Below are 26,413 nucleotides of genomic sequence, written 5' to 3'. Positions count from 1 at the left end.
ACAGCAAGCAATGCAGGTGTAGAAGCACGGTGGCTAGGAAAAATTCCCTAGAAAGGCCAGAACCTAGGAAGAAACCTAGAGAGGAACCAGGCTCTGAGGGGTGGCCAGTCCTCTTCTGGCTGTGCCGGGTGGAGATTATAACAGAACATGGCCAAGATGTTCAAATGTTCATAGATGACCAGCAGGGTCAAATAATAATCACAGTGGTTGTAGAGGGTGCAACAGGTCAGCACCTCAGAAGTAAATGTCAGTTGGCTTTTCATAGCCGATCATTCAGAGTATGTCTACCACTCCTGCTGTCTCTAGAGAGTTGAAAACAGCAGGTCTGGGACAGGTAGCACGTCCGGTGAACAGGTCAGGGTTCCATAGGCCTGATCACCGACAATGACGACACAGCCTATAGGGAGGAGGTCAGAGACCTGGCCTTGTGGTGCCAGGACAACAACCTCTCCCTCAATGTGATCAACGAGATGATTGTGAACTACAGGAAAAGGAGGACCGAGCACACCCCCATTCTCATCGACGGGGTGAAGCAGTGGAGCAGGTTGAGAGCTTCAAGTTCTTTGGTGTCCACATCACCAACAAAGTAACATGGTCCAAGCACACCAAGACAGTCATAAAGCGGGCACAACAAAACCTATTCCCCCTCAGGAGATTGGAAAGATTTGGCCTGGGTCCCTAGATCGTCAAAAGTTTCTACAGCTGCGCCATCGAGAGCATCCTGACTGCTTGCATCAATGCCTGTTGTGGCAACTGATCGGCCTCCGACCACAAAGCACTACAGAAGGTAGTGCAAACGGCCCAGTACATCACTGGGGCCAAGCTCCCTGCCATCCAGGGCCTCTATACCAGGCAGTATCAGAGGAAGGTCCTAAAAATTGTCAAAGAATCCGGCCACCCTAGTCATAGACTGTTCTCTCTGATACCGCACGGCAAGCGTGACTCTGTACCGGTTCCCCCCTGTATATAGTCTCACTATTGTTATTTCACCGCTGTTCTTCAGCGGAAATCCCACCTCTTTAAGGAATACCTAGGATAGGATAATCCTTCTCACCCCCCCTTTTAAGATTTAGATGCACTATTGTAAAGTGACTGTTCCACTGGATGTCATAAGGTGAATGCACCAATTTGTAAGTCGCTCTGGATAAGAGCGTCTGCTAAATGACTTAAATGTAAATGTAAATTTAAATGTTCTTTAATGACTTTTTACTTTTATTCCGTATCTGTATTTTTTATTATTTTTTAATATATATATATATATATATTTTATATACATTTTTTAAACTGCATTGTTGGTTAAGGGCTCGTAGGTAAGCATTTCACTGTAAGGTCTACATCTGTTGTATTCGGCGCATTTGACTAATAACATTTGATTTTATTTGATTTAATGTAATGTAATGTCCTCTTGCTCAGTTGTGCACAAGGGCCTCCCACTCCTCTGTCTATTCTGGTTAGAGCCAGTTTGCGCTGTTCTGTGAAGGGAGTAGTAGTTATACCAGATCTTCAGTTTCTTGGCATTTTCTCGCTTGGAAAAGCCTTCATTTCTCAGAACAAGAGTAGACTGATGAGTTTCAGAAGAAAGTACTTTGTTTTTTGCCATTTTGAGCCTGTAACTGAACCCCCAAATGCTGATGCTCCACATACTCAACTAGTCTAAAGAAGGCCCGTTTTATTGCTTATTTAATCAGTACAGTTTTCAGCTGTGCTAACATAATTGCAAAGGGGTTTTCTACAATTAGCCTTTTAAAACAATACAGTTGAATTAGCTAACACAATGTGCCATTGGAAGACAGGAGTGATGGTTGCTGATAATGGGCCTCTGTACGCCTATCTAGATATTCCATTAAAAAAATCAGCCGTTTCCAGCTACAGTAGTCATTTACAAGATTAACAATGTCTACACTGTATTTCTGATCAATTTTATATTAATGAACAAAAACCAAGGATCGGTAGTGTATATATAATCTGAGAGAAAGATGTTATCATGGAGCCTATACTAGTCAATACTAGTTATCATGGTGTCCATACTAGTCAATACTAGTTATCATGGTGTCCATACTAGTCAATACTAGTTATCATGGTGTCCATACTAGTCAATACTAGTTATCATGTTGTCCATACTAGTCAATACTAGTTATCATGGTGTCCATACTAGTCAATACTAGTTATCATGGTGTCCATACTAGTCAATACTAGTTATCATGGTGTCCATACTAGTCAATACTAGTTATCATGTTGTCCATACTAGTCAATACTAGTTATCATGGTGTCCATACTAGTCAATACTAGTTATCATGGTGTCCATACTAGTCATTACTAGTTATCATGGGCTCCATACTAGTCGATACTAGTTATCATGGGGTCCATCCTAGTCAATAGTAGTTATCATGGGGACCATACTAGTCAATACTAGTATTCTTTGAATGATAGGCCTCTGGGTTCTTCTCTATTCACGTAATGAAAAACCAATTAAAAACGAAAGATTTGTGACATAACGTATAAATTGCAACGTTTGAATAAATCAAAAGCTCCTGCGTTGTATGTCAACAAAAGTTGAAGGTTAACGTGGCTGTTGCTGTTGATGTTGCTGTTGATGTGGCTGTTGCTGTTGATGTGGCTGTGGCTGTTGCTATTGATGTGGCTGTGGCTGTTGCTATTGATGTGGCTGTTGATGTGGCTGTTGCTATTGCTGTTGCTGATGCAGTTGATGTGGCTGTGGCTGTTGCTGTTGCTGTTGCTGTTGATGTGGCTGTGGCTGTGGCTATTGCTGTTGCTGTTGCTGTTGCTGTTGATGTTGATGTGGCTGTTGCTATTGATGTTGATGTGGCTGTTGCTGTTGATGTTGCTGTTGGTGTTGCTGTGGCTGTTGCTGTTGATGTGGCTGTTGCTATTGCTATTGCTGTTGATGTGGCTGTTGCTGTTGATGTTGCTGTTGCTATTGCTGTTGCTGTTGCTGTGGCTGTTGCTGTTGATGTGGCTGTTGATGTTGATGTGACTGTTGATGTGGCTGTTCCTGTTGATGTTGCTGTTGCTATTGCTGTTGCTGTTGATGTGGCTGTTGCTGTGGCTGTTGCTGTTGATGTGGCTGTTGCTGTTGATGTTGCTATTGCTGTTGCTGTTGCTGTGGCTGTTGATGTGGCTGTTGCTGTTGCTGTTGCTGTGGCTGTTGCTGTTGATGTGGCTGTTGCTGTTGCTGTTGATGTGGCTGTTGCTGTTGCTGTTGATGTGGCTGTTGCTGTTGATGTTGCTGTTGCTGTGGCTGTTGCTGTTGATGTTGCTGTTGCTGTTGATGTGGCTGTTGCTGTTGATGTTGCTGTTGCTGTTGCTGTGGCTGTTGCTGTTGATGTGGCTGTTGCTGTTGATGTTGCTGTTGCTGTTGATGTGGCTGTTGCTGTTGATGTTGCTGTTGATGTTGCTGTTGCTGTTGATGTGGCTGTTGCTGTTGATGTTGCTGTTGATGTTGCTGTTACTGTTGATGTGGCTGTTGCTATTGCTGTTGATGTGGCTGTTGCTGTTGCTGTTGATGTGGCTGTTGCTATTGCTGTTAATGTGGCTGTTGCTGTTGCTGTTGATGTGGCTGTTGCTGTTGATGTGGCTGTTGCTATTGCTGTTGCTGTGGCTGTTGCTATTGCTGTTGCTGTGGCTGTTGCTGTGGCTGTTGATGTGACTGTTGATGTGGCTGTTGCTATTGCTGTTGATGTTGCTGTTGCTGTGGCTGTTGCTGTTGCTGTTGCTGTTGCTGTTGATGTGGCTGTTGCTATTGCTGTTGATGTGGCTGTTGCTGTTGCTGTTGATGTGGCTGTTGCTGTTGATGTGGCTGTTGCTGTGGCTGTTGCTGTTGATGTGGCTGTTGCTATTGCTGTTGCTGTGGCTGTTGGTGTTGATGTGGCTGTTGCTGTTGATGTGGCTGTTGCTGTTGCTGTTGATGTGGCTGTTGCTATTGCTGTTGCTGTGGCTGTTGCTGTGGCTGTTGATGTGACTGTTGATGTGGCTGTTGCTATTGCTGTTGATGTTGCTATTGCTGTTGATGTTGCTGTTGATGTGGCTGTTGATGTGGCTGTTGATGTGGCTGTTGCTATTGCTGTTGATGTTGCTATTGCTGTTGATGTTGCTGTTGCTGTGGCTGTTGCTGTTGCTGTGGCTGTTGCTGTTGCTGTTGCTATTGCTGTTGCTGTTGATGTGGCTGTTGATGTTGCTATTGCTGTTGCTATTGCTGTAGCTGTTGATGTGGCTGTTGCTGTTGCTGTTTATGTGGCTGTTGCTGTCGCTATGGCTGTTGCTGTCGCTATGGCTGTTGCTGTGGCTGTGGCTGTTGCTGTGGCTGTTGATTTTGCTGTTGCTGTTGCAAGGCTCATGTGTTGTGCCTTTTGTTGTGTTTGCGTGCTAGGGGGGGAACAGTCGATAAATTGATATGTAACAACCAGAAAGTCAAAGACATGAATTCGCTACAATTTCCTTAATTAAACAAATAATATTTTTTATTGTCATTCATCTTTGACAGGTTTGCATATTAACATATACAGTTGAAGTCAGAAGTTTACATACACCTTAGCTAAACACATTTAAACTCTGTTTTTCACAATTCCTGACATTTAATCCTACTAAAAATTCCCTGCCTTAGGTCGGTTAGGATCACCATTTTATTTTAAGAATGTGAAATGTCAGAATAATAGTAGAGAGAATGATTTATTTCAGCTTTTATTGCTTCCATCACATACCCAGTGGGTCAGAAGTTTACATACACTCAATTAGTATTTGGTAGCATTGCCTACAAATTGTTTAACTTGGGTCAAACATTTCGGTTAGCCTTCCACAAGCTTCCCACAATAAGTTGGGTGAATTTTGACCCATTCCTCCTGACAGAGTTGGTGTAACTGAGTCAGGTTTGTAGGCTTCCTTGCTCGCACACGCTTTTTCAGTTCTGCCCACAAATGTTCTATAGGATTGAGGTCAGGGCTTTGTGATGGCCACTCCAATACCTTGACTTTGTTGTCCTTAAGTCATTTTGCCACAACTTTGGAAGTATGCTTGGGGTCATTGTCCATTTGGAAGACCCATTTGTGACCAAGCTTTAACTTCCTGACAGATGTCTTGAGATGTTGCTTCAATATATCTACATAGTTTTCCTACCTCATGATGCCATCTATTTTGTGAAGTGCACCAGTCCCTCCTGCCGCAAAGCACCCCCACAACATGATGCTGCCACCCCCGTGCTTCACGGTTGGGATGGTGTTCTGCGGCTTACAAGCCTCCCCCTTTTTCCTCCAAACATAACAATGGTCATTATGGCCAAACAGTTATATTTTTGTTTCATCAGACCAAAGGACAATTCTCCAATTAGTACGATCTTTGTCCCCATGTGCAGTTGCAAACCGTAGTCTGGCTTTTTTATGGCGGTTTTGGAGCAGTGGCTTCTTCCTTGCTGAGAGGCCTTTCAGGTTATGTCGATATCGGACTCGTTTTACTGTGGATATAGATACTTTTGTACCTGTTTCCTCCAGAATCTTCACAAGGTCCTTTGCTGTTGTTCTGGGATTGATTTGCACTTTTCGCAACAGAGTATGTTCATCTCTAGGAGACAGAACGCGTCTCTTTCCTGAGCTGTATGATGGCTGCGTGGTCCCATGGTGTTTATACTTGCACACTATATTTTGTACAGATGAACGTGGTACCTTCAGGCATTTGGAAATTGCTCCCAAGGATGAACCAGACTTGTGGAGGTCTACAATTTTTCTGGCTGATTTCTTTAGATTTTCCCATGATGTCAAGCAAAAAGACACTGAGTTTGAAGGTAGGCCTTGAAATACATCCACAGGTACACCTCCAATAGACTCAAATTATGTCAATTAGCCTATCAGAAGCTTCTAAAGTCATGACATCATTTTCTGGAATTTTTCAAGCTGTGTAAAGGCACAGTCAACTTAGTGTATGTAAACTTCTGACCCACTGGAATTGTGACACAGTGAATTATAAGTGAAATAATCTGTCTGAAAACAATTGTTGGAAAAATGACTTGTGTCATGCACAAAGTAGATGTCCTAACCGACTTGCCAAAACTATAGTTTGTTAACAAGAAATTTGAGTGGTTGAAAAACGAGTTTTAATGACTCCAACGTACAGTACGTGTTTGTAAACTTCCAACTTCAACTTAACATGTACCTTCCATGAAAACGGTTTCATCTTAACATGTACCTTCCATGAAAACGGTTTCATCTTAACATGTACCTTCCATGAAAACGGTTTCATCTTAACATTTACCTTCCATGAAAACGGTTTCATCTTAACATGTACCTTCCATGAAAACGGTTTCATCTTAACATGTACCTTCCATGAAAACAGTTTCATCTTAACATGTACCTTCCATGAAAACGGTTTCATCTTAACATGTACCTTCCATGAAAACAGTTTCATCTGAACATTTACCTTCCATGAAAACAGTTTCATCTTAACATGTACCTTCCATGAAAACGGTTTCAGCTCAGTTGGTAGAGCGTGGCTTAACTTGTAATGCCAGGGTTTAGTGGGTTAACATGTACCTTCCATGAAAACAGTTTTACTTAACACCTTCCATGAAAACAGTTTTAGAATGTATGCTTCACATGACTGTACCTTCCAGTAACATGTACCTTCCATGGATAAAACCTTCTGTAGCTACTAAATGGCATATATTATTATTAAAACGTAGTTTCATCTTAACATTTACCTTCCATGAAAACGGTTTCATCTTAACATTTACCTTCCATGAAAACAGTTTCCTCTTATAAAGTTTGATTTGAACTGTTGTCCTTTATATATATATATACATACATAAATTATACCTGTCGTGTTTCTTTATTCCACCTTTGTTTCCCTCTTCCTCCTGAGGCTGAAATGATTTATATATAGTGGTGTGGTTGTGTCTGTCTGTCATTGAAGCTGGAGGGCTCGAGGGCATGGCTGTGGCACAGCTTTGAAGTGGTTAGATGAAGAGACCAGCCTCTGTAATAATGGACCAGTGCCCGGTGTCCTATAGCAATGGAACTTTCCTACAACGACACCTATGATGTAACTTACGTTACCCTAAACACCATCGGAAACGTTCACTCAGTGCGTCGTTGAGACATAGTATCGTTGCTGATAGGATGGAATGAAAGTCACCACTGCTATCGAATCAGTGTTTTATTATTATTTTTTTTAACCTTTATTTAACCAGGCAAGAACAAATTCTTATTTTTAATGACGGCCTGGGAACAGCGGGTTAACTGCCTGTTCAGGGGCAGAACGACAGATTGTCAGCTCGGGGGTTTGAACTCACAACCTTCCGGTTTGTCCAAACTCACCAACCCTGCCGTTAACCACTAGGTACCCAACGCTCTACACTCTAACCACTAGGCTACCCTGGCGCCCCAAAGTGTTCTCTCTTTCAAATCTTACTTTAACATTACAATTCCACAATATTGAGGACGGATCAGCTCCTAGAGATATTATCACCTATGGCTACAGATATTGCGGTGGCTTATTCTAATGCTTACACTGTAATAATGCACAATCTTAGATCTGGCTTATTCTAATTCTTACCCTATAATAAATGCACTAAATCAAGACTTGGCGCATCATTGCGCACGTTAAGCATCATGAAATATATTGAGGTAAAAATTACAGACAGTAGTATACCAATAGCTAAGTAATTAGCTACATAATTGAATGAACAAGAAATGTATTTTAATATCATATGTCTATTTACATTTTAGTCATTTGCATACATCTTAAGATAGATAGGCTGGACAAGCACATATCACAGGCATAGTAAATACACTTTTACTCAATAAAGTAGCTATCAGCAAAGTCAGAGCTAGAAAGGGGAGAGGGGGTCAAGTGCAATTGTGTTGGTTCAGGAATTTTATTAGAATTTTTTTGAGGTGAGGAGGGGGGGGGGGGCTGGTTCCACCATTGGAGTGCCAGGACAGAGAAGAGATTGGACTGGGCTGAGCGAGAGCTTACCCTCCCCTGTCAGAACACAGCGCTTGAGTTGGAGTGTAGTGTTTGAGCATAGCCTACAGGTAGGGAGGGGCACCATGATCTTGTAGTAGATGCATGCTTCGACTGGAAGCCAGTGGAGTGTGCGGAGGAGGAACGGGATGATTTGGGAGAACTTGGAAAAGTTGAAAAACAAGCAGGCTACAGGGTTCTAAATAGTTTACAGGGGTTTGATGGCACAAGTGAGGAGCCCAGCCAACAGTTGCAGTAGTCCAGACGGGGCATGACACGTGCCTGGATTAGGACATGCACCACTTCCTGTGTGAGGTAGGGTTCTACTCTACGGCTGTTGTACAGCATGAACCTGCAGGATCGACTTGATGTATAGAGAGAAGAGTAGAGGGCCTAGAACCAAACCCTGGGGGACACCAGTAGGGAGAGTATGTGGTGCAGACACAGATCCTCTCCATGTCACCAGGTAGGATGCAATCCAAGAGTGTGCAGAGCCTGAGACACCCAGTCCTGAGAGGGTGGAGAGGAGGATCTGATAGAGCCTGAGACACCCAGCCCTGAGAGGGTGGAGAGGAGGATCTGATAGAGCCTGAGACACCCAGCCCTGAGATGGTGGAGAGGAGGATCTGATAGAGCCTGAGACGCCCAGCCCTGAGATGGTGGAGAGGAGGATCTGATAGAGCCTGAGACACCCAGCCCTGAGAGGGTGGAGAGGAGGGTAGAGCCTGAGACACCCAGCCCTCAGAGGGTGGAGAGGAGGATCTGATAGAGCCTGAGACACCCAGCCCAGGAGGATCTGATAGAGCCTGAGACACCCAGCCCTCAGAGGGGGAGAGGAGGATCTGATAGAGCCTGAGACACCCAGCCCTCCTGATAGAGCCTGAGACGCCCAGCCCTGAGATGGTGGAGAGGAGGATCTGATAGAGCCTGAGACACCCAGCCCTGAGATGGTGGAGAGGAGGATCTGATAGAGCCTGAGACACCCAGTCCTGAGAGGATGGAGAGGAGGATCTGATAGAGCCTGAGACACCCAGCCCTGAGAGGCTGGAGAGGAGGATCTGATAGAGCCTGAGACGCCCAGCCCTGAGATGGTGGAGAGGAGGATCTGATAGAGCCTGAGACGCCCAGCCCTGAGAGGGTGGAGAGGAGGATCTGATAGAGCCTGAGACGCCCAGCCCTGAGATGGTGGAGAGGAGGATCTGATAGAGCCTGAGACACCCAGTCCTGAGATGGTGGAGGAGGAGATAGAGCCTGAGACGCCCAGCCCTGAGATGGTGGAGAGGAGGATCTGATAGAGCCTGAGACACCCAGTCCTGAGATGGTGGAGAGGAGGATCTGATAGAGCCTGAGACACCCAGCCCTGAGAGGGTGGAGAGGAGGATCTGATAGAGCCTGCCCAGTCCTGAGATGGTGGAGAGGAGGATCTGATAGAGCCTGAGACGCCCAGCCCTGAGAGGATGGAGAGGAGGCGGAGCCTGAGACACCCAGCCCTGAGAGGCTGGAGAGGAGGATCTGATAGAACCTGAGACACCCAGCCCTGAGAGGCTGGAGAGGAGGATCTGATAGAGCCTGAGACGCCCAGCCCTGAGATGGTGGAGAGGAGGATCTGATAGAGACTGAGTCTCCCAGCCCTGAGAGGGTGGAGAGGAGGATCTGATAGAGCCTGAGACGCCCAGCCCTGAGATGGTGGAGAGGAGGATCTGATAGAGCCTGAGACACCCAGCCCTGAGAGGGTGGAGAGGAGGATCTGATAGAGCCTGAGACGCCCAGCCCTGAGAGGGGGAGAGGAGGCGGAGCCTGAGACACCCAGTCCTGAGATGGTGGAGAGGAGGATCTGATAGAGCCTGAGACACCCAGCCCTGAGAGGGTGGAGAGGAGGATCTGATAGAGCCTGAGACACCCAGCCCTGAGAGGGTGGGAGAAGAGGATCTGATAGAGCCTGAGACGCCCAGCCCTGAGAGGCTGGAGAGGAGGATCTGATAGAACCTGAGACGCCCAGCCCTGAGATGGTGGAGAGGAGGATCTGATAGAGCCTGAGACACCCAGCCCTGAGAGGCTGGAGAGGAGGATCTGATAGAGCCTGAGACGCCCAGTCCTGAGATGGTGGAGAGGAGGATCTGATAGAGCCTGAGACGCCCAGCCCTGAGATGGTGGAGAGGAGGATCTGATAGAGCCTGAGACACCCAGCCCTGAGAGGCTGGAGAGGAGGATCTGATAGAACCTGAGACACCCAGCCCTGAGAGGCTGGAGAGGAGGATCTGATAGAGCCTGAGACGCCCAGCCCTGAGATGGTGGAGAGGAGGATCTGATAGAGCCTGAGACACCCAGCCCTGAGAGGCTGGAGAGGAGGATCTGATAGAGCCTGAGACGCCCAGCCCTGAGATGGTGGAGAGGAGGATCTGATAGAGCCTGAGACACCCAGCCCTGAGAGGGTGGAGAGGAGGATCTGATAATGAGACACCCAGCCCTGAGAGGGTGGAGAGGAGGATCTGATAGAGTCTGACATCCAGCCCTGAGAGGGTGGAGAGGAGGATCTGATAGAGTCTGAGACACCCAGCCCTGAGAGGGTGGAGAGGAGGATCTGATAGAGCCTGAGACACCCAGCCCTGAGATGGTGGAGAGGAGGATCTGATAGAGTCTGAGACACCCAGCCCTGAGATGGTGGAGAGGAGGATCTGATAGAGTCTGAGACACCCAGCCCTGAGAGGGTGGAGAGGAGGATCTGATAGAGCCTGAGACACCCAGCCCTGAGAGGGTGGAGAGGAGGATCTGATAGAGCCTGAGACACCCAGCCCTGAGAGGGTGGAGAGGAGGATCTGATAGAGCCTGAGACACCCAGCCCTGAGAGAGTGGAGAGGAGGATCTGATAGAGCCTGAGACACCCAGCCCTGAGAGGGTGGAGAGGAGGATCTGATAGAGCCTGAGACACCCAGCCTGAGAGGGTGGAGAGGAGGATCTGATAGAGACTGAGGCCCTGAGAGGGTGGAGAGGAGGATCTGATAGAGCCTGAGACACCCAGCCCTGAGAGGGTGGAGAGGAGGATCTGATAGAGTCTGAGACACCCAGCCTTGAGAGGGTGGAGAGGAGGATCTGATAGAGCCTGAGACACCCAGCCCTGAGAGAGTGGAGAGGAGGATCTGATAGAGCCTGAGACACCCAGCCCTGAGAGGGTGGAGAGGAGGATCTGATAGAGCCTGAGACACCCAGCCCTGAGAGGGTGGAGAGGAGGATCTGATAGAGCCTGAGACACCCAGCCCTGAGAGGGTGGAGAGGAGGATCTGATAGAGCCTGAGACACCCAGCCCTGAGAGGGTGGAGAGGAGGATCTGATAGAGCCTGAGACACCCAGCCCTGAGAGGGTGGAGAGGAGGATCTGATAGAGCCTGAGACACCCAGCCCTGAGAGGGTGGAGAGGAGGATCTGATGGTTCACTGTGTCTGAAGGCAGCAGATGGATCTAGGAGAATGAGAACAGAGGAGAGAGAGTCAGCTTTGGCAGAGCAGAGAGACTCCGTGACACAGAGAAGAGCAGTCTCAGTTGAATGACCTGTCTTGAAGCCTGACTGGTTAGGGTCCAGGAGATCATTAATGAGAAAGTTGGTCAGAGACAGCATGCTGTTTGGAAAGTAAAAATATGAGGTATACAGGTCTATAGTTTGAAGTCAGATGAGTCAAGTGTTTTGAAGTCAAATGGGGTACAGCCAGTGATCAGGGATGAGTTGATGAGGGACATGAGGAATGGGAGAAGTTCTCCAGAGATGGTCTGGAAGGACGAGGGGATGGGGTTGAGCGAGCAGGTTGTCGGGCGACCTCACTGCTCACAGGATTTAATCTGGAGAGAGAGCAGAGAAAGAGGTCAAGGTGTAGGGTAGTTCTGTGTGAGGGGGACCAGTGGACTCAATAGGCTGAGTGAATGAGTGGGACCAGTGGACTCAATAGGCTGAGTGAATGAGGGAGACCAGTGGACTCAATAGGTTGAGTGAATGAGGGAGACCAGTGGACTCAATAGGCTGAGTGAATGAGGGAGACCAGTGGACTCAATAGGCTGAGTGAATGAGTGGGACCAGTGGACTGGACTCAATAGGCTGAGTGAATGAGTGGGACCAGTGGACTCAATAGGCTGAGTGAATGAGTGGGACCAGTGGATAGGCTAAGTGAATGAGTGGGACCAGTGGACTCAATAGGCTGAGTGAATGAGTGGGACCAGTGGACTCAATAGGCTGAGTGAATGAGGAGCCGATATTGTCAATCTTCTTTTCAAAGTGGTTGACAAAGTATTTCACAGAGAGGGAGGAAGGAGGGGGGGTGGAGGATTAAGGAGGATTAAGGAAGGAGGAGAAAGTAGAGAAGAGCTTCAGGGTTGGAGGCAGAAGCTTGGAATTTAGAGTAGTTTACGACCGGTTACAGACGAAGAGAAGGTAGCGAGGAGGGAGTGAAAGGGATGAGAAAAAAAAAGTTGTGTTTTCTTGCATTTTCGCTCAGCCCCTCTTCTGTGAGCTCACAATGAGTCACTCAGCCACGGCGCAGGAGGGGAGGGCCGAGTCAGCTGGGAGAAAAGGGGACCGTGCGAGTCATAGGATGTGTGAAAGGAGACTGCGCATGACCATCTTGGTAGGGACTGAGTGGTTAAGGTTGGAGGAGAGATGGAGAGGAAAATAAAAACAAAGACCCGGATTAGTTGAGATTAGTAGGTGAACAGCCTCTAGTAAGATGAGGTATTGCCTGACTTGTGAGTTGGAAGGGACCAGTAGGTGAACAACCTCTAGTAAAGATGAGGTATTGCCTGACTTGTGAGTTGGAAGGGACCAGTAGGTGAACAGCCTCTAGTAAAGATGAGGTATTGCCTGACTTGTGAGTTGGAAGGGACCAGTAGGTGAACAGCCTCTAGTAAAGATGAGGTATTGCCTGACTTGTGAGTTGGAAGGGACCAGTAGGTGAACAGCCTCTAGTAAAGATGAGGTATTGCCTGACTTGTGAGTTGGAAGGGACCAGTAGGTGAACAGCCTCTAGTAAAGATGAGGTATTGCCTGACTTGTGAGTTGGAAGGGACCAGTAGGTGAACAGCCTCTAGTAAAGATGAGGTATTGCCTGACTTGTGAGTTGGAAGGGACCAGTAGGTGAACAGCCTCTAGTAAGATGAGGTATTGCCTGACTTGTGAGTTGGAAGGGACCAGTAGGTGAACAACCTCTAGTAAAGATGAGGTATTGCCTGACTTGTGAGTTGGAAGGGACTAGTAGGTGAACAGCCTCTAGTAAGATGAGGTATTGCCTGACTTGTGAGTTGGAAGGGACTGGAAAAGCGTGAGGTCAAAGGAAGCAAGAAGTGGAAATAAATTAATTGAAGGCAGGGATCTGGAAGGTTGAAGTCGCCAAGTATGAAGAGCGGTGAGCCATCGTCAGGAAAGGATCATATCAAGGTGTCGAGCTCATTGAGGAACTCTCCGAGGGCACCTGGTGGGCGATAGATGACAACAATGTTCAGCTTGAGTGGACAAGTGACAGCGACAGCCTCGGGTGTGTGTGAGCGTATGTGTTTCTCTCCATTCTACATAGCTGTGAGCTGAGCGTATGTGTTTCTCTCCATTCTACATAGCTGTGAGCTGAGCGTATGTGTTTCTCTCCATTCTACATAGCTGTGAGCTGAGTGTATGTGTTTCTCTCCATTCTACATAGCTGTGAGCTGAGCGTATGTGTTTCTCTCCATTCTACATAGCTGTGAGCTGAGCGTATGTGAGCTGTGAGCTGAGTGTATGTGTTTCTCTCCATTCTACATAGCTGTGAGCTGAGCGTATGTGTTTCTCTCCATTCTACATAGCTGTGAGCTGAGTGTATGTGTGACAGAGTGAGAGAGAGAGAGAGAGAGAGCTGTGAGTGTGACACCTTCTCCTCTCAGGTTTCCACATCTCTCCAGTCTGCCACCGCCTCCTACCTAATATATAATACTATTGTCATGACAATGAAAGAACGGGTTTTACAATTACCTTTTTTTTGTCCTGGCATAGTACACACATGACCAAGAAATATGACCCACGAACTAACTAACTAACTAATGCTCGCATGCACACACACACACACGCACGCACGCACGCACGCACACACACACACACACACACACCCTTCCTCTTGCAACTAAGCAGCCTCAGGTCAAATAAAATTATTCTTTAATAAGCCTATAGAACAATGTGCAATAGCAATGAGAATCAATGTATGTTAGCACCCTGTATGTTAGCAGTCTAGTCTGTAGGTTACTACCTGTATGTTAGAAATCTGTAGTTTAGCAGCCTGTAGGTTAGCGGTCTGTATGTTAGCAATCTGTAGTTTAGCAGCCTGAAGGTTAGCGGTCTGTATGTTAGCAATCTGTAGTTTAGCAGCCTGTAGGTTAGCGGTCTGTATGCTAGCAGTCTGTGTGTTAGCAGTAAGTAGGTTAGCGGTCTGTATGCTAGCAGTCTGTGTGTTAGCAGTAAGTAGGTTAGCGGTCTGTATGCTAGCAGTCTGTGTGTTAGCAGTAAGTAGGTTAGTGGTCTGTATGCTAGCAGTCTGTGTGTTAGCAGTAAGTAGGTTAGCGGTCTGTATGCTAGCAGTCTGTGTGTTAGCAGTAAGTAGGTTAGTGGTCTGTCGATTACCGTCTGTAGGTTAGCAGTCTGTACGTTAACAGTCCTTATGTTTTTAGTCTTTATTTTAGCAGTCTAGTCTGTAGGTTACCGCCTTCATGTTAGCAGTCTGTAGGTTAGCAGTCTGTAGGTTAGCAGTCTGTAGGTTAGAACTCTGTAGGTTAGCAGTCTGTAGGTTAGAACTCTGTAGGTTAGCAGTCTGTAGGTTAGACCTCTGTAGGTTATAACTCTGTAGGTTGAAGTCTGTAGGTTAGCAGTCTGTAGGTTAGCAGTCTGTAGGTTAGAACTCTGTAGATTAGAACTCTGTAGGTTACAGTCTGTTAGCAGTCTGTACGATACTTCCTGTATGTTAGCAGTCTGTACGATACTGCCTGTATGTTAGCAGTCTAGGCTGTAGGTTACATTAACAGTTTGTAGGTTACAGTCTGTCTACTATTCTACTGGACTCTCATCGGTCAGAGGTCAGTCCTGATAAGGAGGCGTGAAACATTGCTCACACTTACCATAAACATTAACTGACTACTGGAGCTGATGGTTCCTGATGGAGGCTTGGTCTAATGAGATGGTTCCTGATGGAGGCTTGGTCTAATGAGATGGTTCCTGATGGGGGCTTGGTCTAATGAGATGGTTCCTGATGGAGGCTTAGTCTAATGAGATGTTTCCTGATGGGGGCTTGGTCTAATGAGATGGTTCCTGATGGGGGCTTGGTCTAATGAGATGGTTCCTGATGGATCTTGGTCTAATGAGATGTTTCATGATGGGGGCTTGGTCTAATGAGATGGTTCCTGATGGAGGCTTGGTCTAATGAGATGGTTCCTGATGGAGGCTTGGTCTAATGAGATGGTTCCTGATGGGGGCTTGGTCTAATGAGATGGTTCCTGATGGGGGCTTGGTCTAATGAGATGGTTCCTGATGGAGGCTTGGTCTATCTAATGAGATGGTTCCTGATGGAGGCTTGGTCTAATGAGATGTTTCATGATGGGGGCTTGGTCTAATGAGATGGTTCCTGATGGAGGCTTGGTCTAATGAGATGGTTCCTGATGGAGGCTTGGTCTAATGAGATGGTTCCTGATGGGGGCTTGGTCTAATGAGATGGTTCCTGATGGGGGCTTGGTCTAATGAGATGGTTCCTGATGGGGGCTTGGTCTAATGAGATGTTTCCTGATGGGGGCTTGGTCTAATGAGATGGTTCCTGATGGAGGCTTGGTCTAATGAGATGGTTCCTGATGGAGGCTTGGTCTAATGAGATGGTTCCTTTTTTAAATTTATTTTACCTTTATTTAACCAGGCAAGTCAGTTAAGAACATATTCTTATTTTCAATGATGGCCTGGGAACAGTGGGTTAACTGCTTGTTCAGGGGCAGAACAGATTTGTACCTTGTCAGCTCGGGGGTTTGAACTCGCAACCTTCCGGTTACTAGTCCAAAGCTCTAACCACTAGGCTACGCTGCCGCCCCGGTTCCTGATGGAGGCTTGATCTAATGAGATGGTTCCTGATGGGGGCTTGGTCTAATGAGATGGTTCCTGATGGAGGCTTGGTCTAATGAGATGGTTCCTGATGGGGGCTTGGTCTAATGAGATGGTTCCTGATGGATCTTGGTCTAATGAGATGGTTCCTGATGGGGGCTTGGTCTAATGAGATGGTTCCTGATGGAGGCTTGGTCTAATGAGATGGTTCCTGATGGGGGCTTGGTCTAATGAGATGGTTCCTGATGGAGGCTTGGTCTAATGAGATGTTTCCTGATGGGGGCTTGGTCTAATGAGATGGTTCCTGATGGGGGCTTGGTCTAATGAGATGTTTCCTGATGGGGGCTTGGTCTAATGAGATGGTTCCTGATGGAGGCTTGGTCTAATGAGATGGTTCCTGATGGAGGCTTGGTCTAATGAGATGGTTCCTGATGGAGGCTTGGTCTAATGAGATGTTTCCTGATGGAGGCTTGGTCTAATGAGATGGTTCCTGATGGAGGCTTGGTCTAATGAGATGGTTCCTGATGGAGGCTTGGTCTAATGAGATGGTTCCTGATGGAGGCTTGGTCTAATGAGATGTTTCCTGATGAAGGCTTGGTCTAATGAGATGTTTCCTGATGGGGGCTTGGTCTAATGAGATGTTTCCTGATGGGGGCTTGGTCTAATGAGATGTTTCCTGATGGGGGCTTGGTCTAATGAGATGTTTCCTGATGGAGGCTTGGTCTAATGAGATGTTTCCTGATGGAGGCTTGGTCTAATGAGATGTTTCCTGATGAAGGCTTGGTCTAATGAGATGTTTCCTGATGGGGGCTTGGTCTAATGAGATGTTTCCTGATGAAGGCTTGGTCTAATGAGATGTTTCCTGATGGGGGCTTGGTCTAATGAGATGTTTCCTGATGGGGGCTTGGTCTAATGAGATGTTTCCTGATGAATGCTTGGTCTAATGAGATGTTTCCTGATGGGGGCTTGGTCTAATGAGATGTTTCCTGATGGGGGCTTGGTCTAATGAGATGTTTCCTGATGGGGGCTTGGTCTAATGATATTAACTGACTACTGGAGCTGTCTAGATTAAATAACTGATTTTTGGCATAGCTAAGTGTGACTCTACTTGAGCTGGAGGATAGCCTAGGTTAAGATCGTTACAGTATATGATTACCATTGACATTAACTACACAACGAAGTATGTAATCACAAGCATTGTTGAATACTAGTTCACGTCGGCATTTTTACTGATATTACATCTTACAGTGAGGTAAAAACAATACTTTATAAAGTACACCGAGAATACAAAACATTAGGAACACCTTCCTCATATTTAGTTGCACCCTCCCTCCATGAAAACAGCAGGTGTTCTTAATATTTCGTATATACTCAGTGTATATTCATCAGAAAATATATTATATCCCACAGTACGGTCATATGCCTTTATCGTGGGAACGATAGCCAAACTTTCATATGATGTTAGTTAAAATACGACAGAAAACGGACCACGTTTCAAACTTCTCACCACTTCCTGTTTGTAATGCCATGAAATATTTGATCCCAGTCCAGTTAACGACAGGAAGAGAGAAAAGAGCACATCGATTTAATACTACTCTTAGAGGGATTTATTGGAACAAAATGTCTGATTCCCTATGAGACCCATTATCCAACCAGAGCAGAGTAATCTCCCAGCCGCCCAGCGGCATCCATCTTGTAAATCGTCACTTTGATATAAAGAGACTGACATGAAACCGTTGGGCCTTTGAACACAAACCTAATTATCTGTGTGTGTGTGTGACTTTTGTCTGTTGAAAATGTCAAATAAACACCTACATCACACACACATGTAGTAACAATCTCACACACTGCACATCCTCATCTACACATCCTCAACTACACATCCTCAACTACACATCCTCATCTACACTTCCTCATCTGCACTTCCTCATCTGCACATCCTCATCTACACTTCCTCATCTGCACATCCTCATCTACACATCCTCATCTGCACATCCTCAACTACACATCCTCATCTGCACTTCCTCATCTACACTTCCTCATCTGCACATCCTCAACTACAAATCCTCATCTACACTTCCTCATCTACACATCCTCATCTACACATCCTCATCTACACTTCCTCATCTGCACATCCTCATCTACACTTCCTCATCTACACATCCTCATCTACACTTCCTCATCTACACATCCTCATCTACACTTCCTCATCTGCACATCCTCATCTACACATCCTCAACTACACATCCTCATCTGCACATCCTCATCTACACATCCTCAACTACACTTCCTCATCTATACTTCCTCATCTGCACTTCCTCATCTGCACTTCCTCATCTACACATCCTCAACTACAAATCCTCATCTACACTTCCTCATCTACACATCCTCATCTGCACATCCTCATCTACACTTCCTGTGTGTGTGTGTGTGTGTGTGTGTGTGTGTGTGTGTGTGTGTGTGTGTGTGTGTGTGTGTGTGTGTGATGGAATGGGAGCCAGCGCAGCGGAGGGAGAGAACTGTTAGAGCCTGGTATGGAGCCAACTGTGGCAGGGTGCCAGCATGACCTGGCTGTTCTCTCTCTGTGTGTGTGTGTGCGTGTGTGTGCGCATTCGCGTGTTGTGTGAGCTGCAGGTAGCGGTTAAGCGTTGTTTGGGCCATTAATCGAAAGGTCTCTGGTTAGAATCCCGAGCCCTACTGGGTGTTCTGTCCCCTGAACCCTGAATGATTCTGTAAATGGATCTGAATTAGAGCGTCTGCTAAGTGTGATCCAGGGCTGTTCTCTAATGAACTCCTGGTTCCTCCACATGGAGCTCTGACACTCATACACTATCCCTCTCTCTGGGGTTTTCTAGGAGTGTGTGGAATACACTAGGCTCACACATACAGTACAATACACACACACACACACACACACACACACACACACACACACACACACACACACACACACACACACACACACACACACACACACACACACACACACACACACACACACACACACACACACACACACACACACACACTTCCTCCTGCTATTTAGCAACAGCTGGCTGTATACGGTAAGGGCTAGTTAACACATGAAGTTCTGAGAACCATATGTTTATTATATCTTGGTGAGGGTGTGGTCGTCCTATTGTTTATTTTGCAAACAACCTTCCCACAACTTTATGGGAATGGTGCTGAATAGTTGCTTGTCTTTGGAACATTCTCAGCACATTTAAGGTTCTTAACAACAACAAAATAAACATTATTTTCTTTAACAGAATGTTTCCTAAAAGTAAAAAAAAAAAAAAAAAATGCTTGTTTTCTAGCTGGTTTGATATTGGGGATGTTCTCAAGTTGTTTCCGAGTACATTGATGAAACAACGTTATTTTGTGGAAAATTCAGTACTTCAGCATAAAGTTTAATATAGGTTTCTTCACGGTTCTATAAGTTGTTTCCGAGAACGTTAAGAAAACGTTCCATAAAAACCACAAGAAAACATTCAGAAAAGAAAAATGAAAAAACAATTTATGGCTTTGTACAAGTAACAGAATAACAGAATACATGACATGATATCTCCATCCTGGTGGCACAGTTGACTTATTCCATGGCTAGAAAACAGAAAGGTCATAGGCTTGAATCTCACTGATGCTGTGCCACATTAAAAATAAATGTGTTGGCATGATTAATGCCTAAGCAAATTCCTTTCCATGTGTCCTCTCTGTGCAGTTAACCCCAACTAAGCTAGCAGTGTTATTTAATAACTTATAACTGTTGTTCTCAGAACGTTAATACAACCTCCCAGGAAACCTTTCAGGGAACCATGAGTAAAACGTTCTCAGAACCTCCCTGCAACCTAAAAATGTATGTTCCTAGTATAGGCAACATTTTCACTTTCGTTCCCAGAATGTTTAAAAAAAAAATGTTTTACCAGTCAGGAAACGTATCGCTTCATTCCCAGAAGCATTGAGAAACCTCAGAGACGTGAACGAGGTCAACCTCAGAGACGTGAACCAGGTCAACCTCAGAGACATTAACTGTTCTCTCGCCACCTGGTGACTGTTCTTCCCCCATCCACTAGACAACAACACCACCTGGTGACTGTTCTCCCCATCCACTAGACAACAACACCACCTGGTGACTGTTCTCCCCATCCACTAGACAACAACACCACCTGGTGACTGTTCTCCCCATCCACTAGACATCAACACCACCTGGTGACTGTTCTCCCCCCATCCACTAGACAACAACACCACCTGGTGACTGTTCTCCCCATCCACTAGACAACAACACCACCTGGTGACTGTTCTCCCCATCCACTAGACAACAACACCACCTGGTGACTGTTCTCCCCCATCCACTAGACAACAACACCACCTGGTGACTGTTCTCCCCCATCCACTAGACAACAACACCACCTGGTTACTGTTTTCCCCACCAACCACTAGACAACAACACCACCTGGTGACTGTTCTCCCCCCCATCCACTAGACAACAACACCAACTGGTGACTGTTCTCCCCCATCACCTAGACAACAACACCACCTGGTGACTGTTCTCCCCATCCACTAGACAACAACACCACCTGGTGACTGTTCTCCCCCCATCCACTAGACAACAACACCACCTGGTGACTGTTCTCCCCATCCACTGGACAACAACACCACCTGGTGACTGTACTCCCCATCCACTGGACAACAACACCACCTGGTGACTGTTCTCCCCCCATCCAATAGACAACAACACCACCTGGTGACTGTTCTCCCCCCCATCACCTAGACAACAACACCACCTGGTGACTGTTCTCCCCCCCCATCCACTAGACAACAACACCACCTGGTGACTGTTCTCCCCCCCATCACCTAGACAACAACACCACCTGGTGACTGTTCTCTCCCCATCCACTAGACAACAACACCACCTGGTGACTGTTCTCCCCATCCACTAGACAACAACACCACCTGGTGACTGTTCTCCCCATCCACTAGACAACAACACCACCTGGTGACTGTTCTCTCCCATCCACTAGACAACAACACCACCTGGTGACTGTTCTCCCCCCCATCACCTAGACAACAACACCACCTGGTGACTGTTCTCCCCCCATCCACTAGACAACAACACCACCTGGTGACTGTTCTCCCCCCCATCCACTAGACAACAACACCACCTGGTGACTGTTCTCCCCCCATCCACTAGACAACAACACCACCTGGTGACTGTTCTCCCCCCCATCACCTAGACAACAACACCACCTGGTGACTGTTCTCCCCCCCATCCACTAGACAACAACACCACCTGGTGACTGTTCTCCCCCATCCACTAGACAACAACACCACCTGGTGACTGTTCTCCCCCCCATCCACTAGACAACAACACCACCTGGTGACTGTTCTCCCCATCCACTAGACAACAACACCACCTGGTGACTGTTCTCCCCCATCCACTAGACAACAACACCACCTGGTGACTGTTCTCCCCCATCCACTAGACAACAACACCACCTGGTGACTGTTCTCCCCCCCATCCACTAGACAACAACACCACCTGGTGACTGTTCTCCCCCCCATCCACTAGACAACAACACCACCTGGTGACTGTTCTCCCCCCCATCACCTAGACAACAACACCACCTGGTGACTGTTCTCCCCCATCCACTAGACAACAACACCACCTGGTGACTGTTCTCCCCATCCACTAGACAACAACACCACCTGGTGACTGTTCTCCCCCATCCACTAGACAACAACACCACCTGGTGACTGTTCTCCCCCATCCACTAGACAACAACACCACCTGGTGACTGTTCTCCCCATCCACTAGACAACAACACCACCTGGTGACTGTTCTCCCCCCATCCACTAGACAACAACACCACCTGGTGACTGTTCTCCCCCATCCACTAGACAACAACACCACCTGGTGACTGTTCTCCCCCATCCACTAGACAACAACACCACCTGGTGACTGTTCTCCCCCCATCCACTAGACAACAACACCACCTGGTGACTGTTCTCCCCATCCACTAGACAACAACACCACCTGGTAACTGTTCTCCCCCCATCACCTAGACAACAACACCACCTGGTGACTGTTCTCCCCCCATCCATTAGACAACAACACCACCTGGTGACTGTTCTCCCCCCCATCACCTAGACAACAACACCACCTGGTGACTGTTCACCCCCCCATCCACTTGTGCTAAAAGAAAACATTGTAAAATTGGTTATAGGACACAAATATACTGACATGTCATGACTAAATCTGCTGAGATTGAGATTAACATGAAAGTAAATCAATTGCAACAGGCAAGATATTCTCTGGCAGCAGCCACGTTGTTTTTTCAATTGAGTTATATTTCTTATTGTAAATAGCTCCCTCTACTGAAATCTTGGTATGACAGCTGGCGTTTCATTATATCAATCTAGTCAATATATGACAGGAGGCCTGACACCAAAGAGACAACATCTACTCTACTGAAATCTTTCAACAGAGAAAGGTGTCTGTAGAAATACACAGTCAAGTCAGTGGAGTGATGTCAGGCCCTGATAGAGGGATAGTCAGTAGGGGGGTGTCAGGCCCTGATAGAGGGATAGTCAGTAGGGTGGTGTCAGGCCCTGATAGAGGGATAGTCAGTAGGGTGGTGTCAGGCCCTGATAGAGGGATAGTCAGTCTAGAGTGATGTCAGGCCCTGATAGAGGGATATTCAGTCTAGAGTGGTGTCAGGCCCTGATAGAGGGATAGTCAGTCTAGAGTGGTGTCAGGCCCTGATAGAGGGATAGTCAGTCTAGAGTGGTGTCAGGCCCTGATAGAGGGATAGTCAGTCTAGAGTGGTGTCAGGCCCTGATAGAGGGATAGTCAGTAGGGGGGTGTCAGGCCCTGATAGAGGGATAGTCAGTAGGGTGGTGTCAGGCCCTGATAGAGGGATAGTCAGTAGGGTGGTGTCAGGCCCTGATAGAGGGATAGTCAGTAGGGTGGTGTCAGGCCCTGATAGAGGGATAGTCAGTCTAGAGTGATGTCAGGCCCTGATAGAGGGATAGTCAGTAGGGTGGTGTCAGGCCCTGATAGAGGGATAGTCAGTAGGGTGGTGTCAGGCCCTGATAGAGGGATAGTCAGTAGAGTGGTGTCAGGCCCTGATAGAGGGATAGTCAGTCTAGAGTGGTGTCAGGCCCTGATAGAGGGATAGTCAGTAGGGTGGTGTCAGGCCCTGATAGAGGGATAGTCAGTCTAGAGTGGTGTCAGGCCCTGATAGAGGGATAGTCAGTAGGGTGGTGTCAGGCCCTGATAGAGGGATAGTCAGTAGGGTGGTGTCAGGCCCTGATAGAGGGATAGTCAGTAGAGTGGTGTCAGGCCCTGATAGAGGGATAGTCAGTAGGGTGGTGTCAGGCCCTGATAGATGGATAGTCAGTAGGGTGATGTCAGGCCCTGATAGAGGGATAGTCAGTAGGGTGGTGTCAGGCCCTGATAGATGGATAGTCAGTAGGGTGATGTCAGGCCCTGATAGAGGGATAGTCAGTAGTGGTCATGTAGGGTCAGTCTAGAGTGGTGTCAGGCCCTGATAGAGGGATAGTCAGTAGGGGGTGTCAGGCCCTGATAGAGATGGATAGTCAGTAGGGTAGGGTGATGTCAGGCCCTGATAGAGGGATAGTCAGTAGGGTGGTGTCAGGCCCTGATAGAGGGATAGTCAGTAGGGTGGTGTCAGGCCCTGATAGAGGGATAGTCAGTAGGGTGATGTCAGGCCCTGATAGAGGGATAGTCAGTAGGGTGGTGTCAGGCCCTGATAGAGGGATAGTCAGTCTAGAGTGGTGTCAGGCCCTGATAGATGGATAGTCAGTAGAGTGGTGTCAGGACCTGATAGAGGGATAGTCAGTCTAGAGTGGTGTCAGGCCCTGATAGAGGGATAGTCAGTAGGGTGGTGTCAGGCCCTGATAGAGGGATAGTCAGTAGGGTGATGTCAGGCCCTGATAGAGGGATAGTCAGTAGGGTGGTGTCAGGCCCTGATAGAGGGATAGTCAGAGTGGTGTCAGGACCTGATAGAGGGATAGTAGTAGGGTGGTGTCAGGCCCTGATAGAGGGATAGTCAGTCAGGTGATGTCAGGACCTGATAGATGGATAGTCAGTAGAGTGGTGTCAGGCCCTGATAGAGGGATAGTCAGTAGAGTGGTGTCAGGCCCTGATAGAGGGATAGTCAGTAGGGGGTGTCAGGCCCTGATAGAGGGATAGTCAGTAGGGGTGTCAGGCCCTGATAGAGGGATAGTCAGTAGGGTGGTGTCAGGCCCTGATAGAGGGATAGTCAGTCTAGAGTGGTGTCAGGCCCTGATAGAGGGATAGTCAGTCTAGAGTGGTGTCAGGACCTGATAGAGGGATAGTCAGTAGGGTGGTGTCAGGCCCTGATAGAGGGATAGTCAGTAGGGTGGTGTCAGGACCTGATAGATGGATAGTCAGTAGAGGGGTGGTGTCAGGCCCTGATAGAGGGATAGTCAGTAGGGGGTGTCAGGCCCTGATAGAGGGATAGTCAGTCTAGGGTGGTGTCAGGACCTGATAGAGGGATAGTCAGTAGGGGGTGTCAGATAGAGGGATAGTCCTGATAGAGGGATAGTCAGTCTAGAGTGGTGTCAGGCCCTGATAGAGGGATAGTCAGTCAGTAGGGTGGTGTCAGGACCTGATAGATGGATAGTCAGTAGGGGGGTCAGGCCCTGATAGAGGGATAGTCAGTAGGGTGGTGTCAGGCCCTGATAGAGGGATAGTCAGTAGGGTGGTGTCAGGCCCTGATAGAGGGATAGTCAGTAGGGTGATGTCAGGCCCTGATGATGTCAGGCCCTGATAGATGGATAGTCAGTAGGGGGTGTCAGGACCTGATAGATGGATAGTCAGTAGGGTGGTGTCAGGACCTGATAGAGGGATAGTCAGTAGGGTGGTGTCAGGCCCTGATAGAGGGATAGTCAGTAGGGGGTGTCAGGCCCTGATAGAGGGATAGTCAGTAGGGTGGTGTCAGGCCCTGATAGAGGGATAGTCAGTAGAGTGGTGTCAGGCCCTGATAGATGGATAGTCAGTAGGGGGGTGTCAGGCCCTGATAGATGGATAGTCAGTAGGGTGGTGTCAGGCCCTGATAGATGGATAGTCAGTAGAGTGATGTCAGGCCCTGATAGAGGGATAGTCAGTAGGGTGGTGTCAGGCCCTGATAGAGGGATAGTCAGTAGGGTGGTGTCAGGCCCTGATAGATGGATAGTCAGTAGGGTGGTGTCAGGCCCTGATAGAGGGATAGTCAGTAGGGTGGTGTCAGGCCCTGATAGAGGGATAGTCAGTAGGGTGGTGTCAGGCCCTGATAGATGGATAGTCAGTAGGGGGTGTCAGGCCCTGATAGAGGGATAGTCAGTAGGGGTGGTGTCAGGCCCTGATAGATGGATAGTCAGTAGGGTGGTGTCAGGCCCTGATAGAGGGATAGTCAGTAGGGTGGTGTCAGGCCCTGATAGAGGGATAGTCAGTAGGGTGGTGTCAGGCCCTGATAGATGGATAGTCAGTAGAGGGGTGTCAGGCCCTGATAGAGGGATAGTCAGTAGGGGGGGTGTCAGGCCCTGATAGAGGGATAGTCAGTAGGGTGGTGTCAGGCCCTGATAGAGGGATAGTCAGGCCCTGTCTAGAGTGGTGTCAGGCCCTGATAGATGGATAGTCAGTAGGGGGTGTCAGGCCCTGATAGAGGGATAGTCAGTAGGGTGGTGTCAGGCCCTGATAGAGGGATAGTCAGTAGAGTGATGTCAGGCCCTGATAGATGGATAGTCAGTAGGGTGGTGTCAGGCCCTGATAGATGGATAGTCAGTAGGGGGTGTCAGGACCTGATAGATGGATAGTCAGTCAGGCCCTAGAGTGGTGTCAGGCCCTGATAGAGGGATAGTCAGTAGGGGGTGTCAGGACCTGATAGAGGGATAGTCAGTCTAGAGTGGTGTCAGGCCCTGATAGAGGGATAGTCAGTAGGGGGTGTCAGGCCCTGATAGAGGGATAGTCAGTAGAGGGGGTGTCAGGACCTGATAGAGGGATAGTCAGTAGGGGGGTGTCAGGCCCTGATAGAGGGATAGTCAGTAGGGGGGTGTCAGGACCTGATAGAGGGATAGTCAGTCTAGAGGGGTGTCAGGCCCTGATAGAGGGATAGTCAGTAGGGGGTGTCAGGCCCTGATAGAGGGATAGTCAGTAGTGGTGGGGGGTGTCAGGACCTGATAGAGGGATAGTCAGTCTAGAGTGGTGTCAGGCCCTGATAGATGGATAGTCAGTAGGGGGTGTCAGGCCCTGATAGAGGGATAGTCAGTAGGGGGGGTGTCAGGCCCTGATAGAGGGATAGTCAGTAGGGTGGTGTCAGGCCCTGATAGAGGGATATGGTCAGTAGGG

General features: G+C 47.7%; 1 protein-coding gene across 2 annotated transcripts in view; it reads left to right on the top strand.

The window, feature by feature from the left end:
• Nucleotides 1–26,413, top strand: part of LOC118358594 (AT-rich interactive domain-containing protein 3A-like) — a 308,610-nt gene that overhangs the window by 170,167 nt on the left and 112,030 nt on the right. The gene's annotated exons all lie outside the window — the stretch shown is intronic.

Source organism: Oncorhynchus keta, chromosome 25, assembly GCF_023373465.1.
Source record: "Oncorhynchus keta strain PuntledgeMale-10-30-2019 chromosome 25, Oket_V2, whole genome shotgun sequence".
NCBI classification, from domain to species: Eukaryota; Metazoa; Chordata; class Actinopteri; order Salmoniformes; family Salmonidae; genus Oncorhynchus; species Oncorhynchus keta.
The sequence above is the reverse complement of the archived record's forward strand: the minus strand, read 5'-3'. Positions and strand labels throughout refer to the sequence as shown.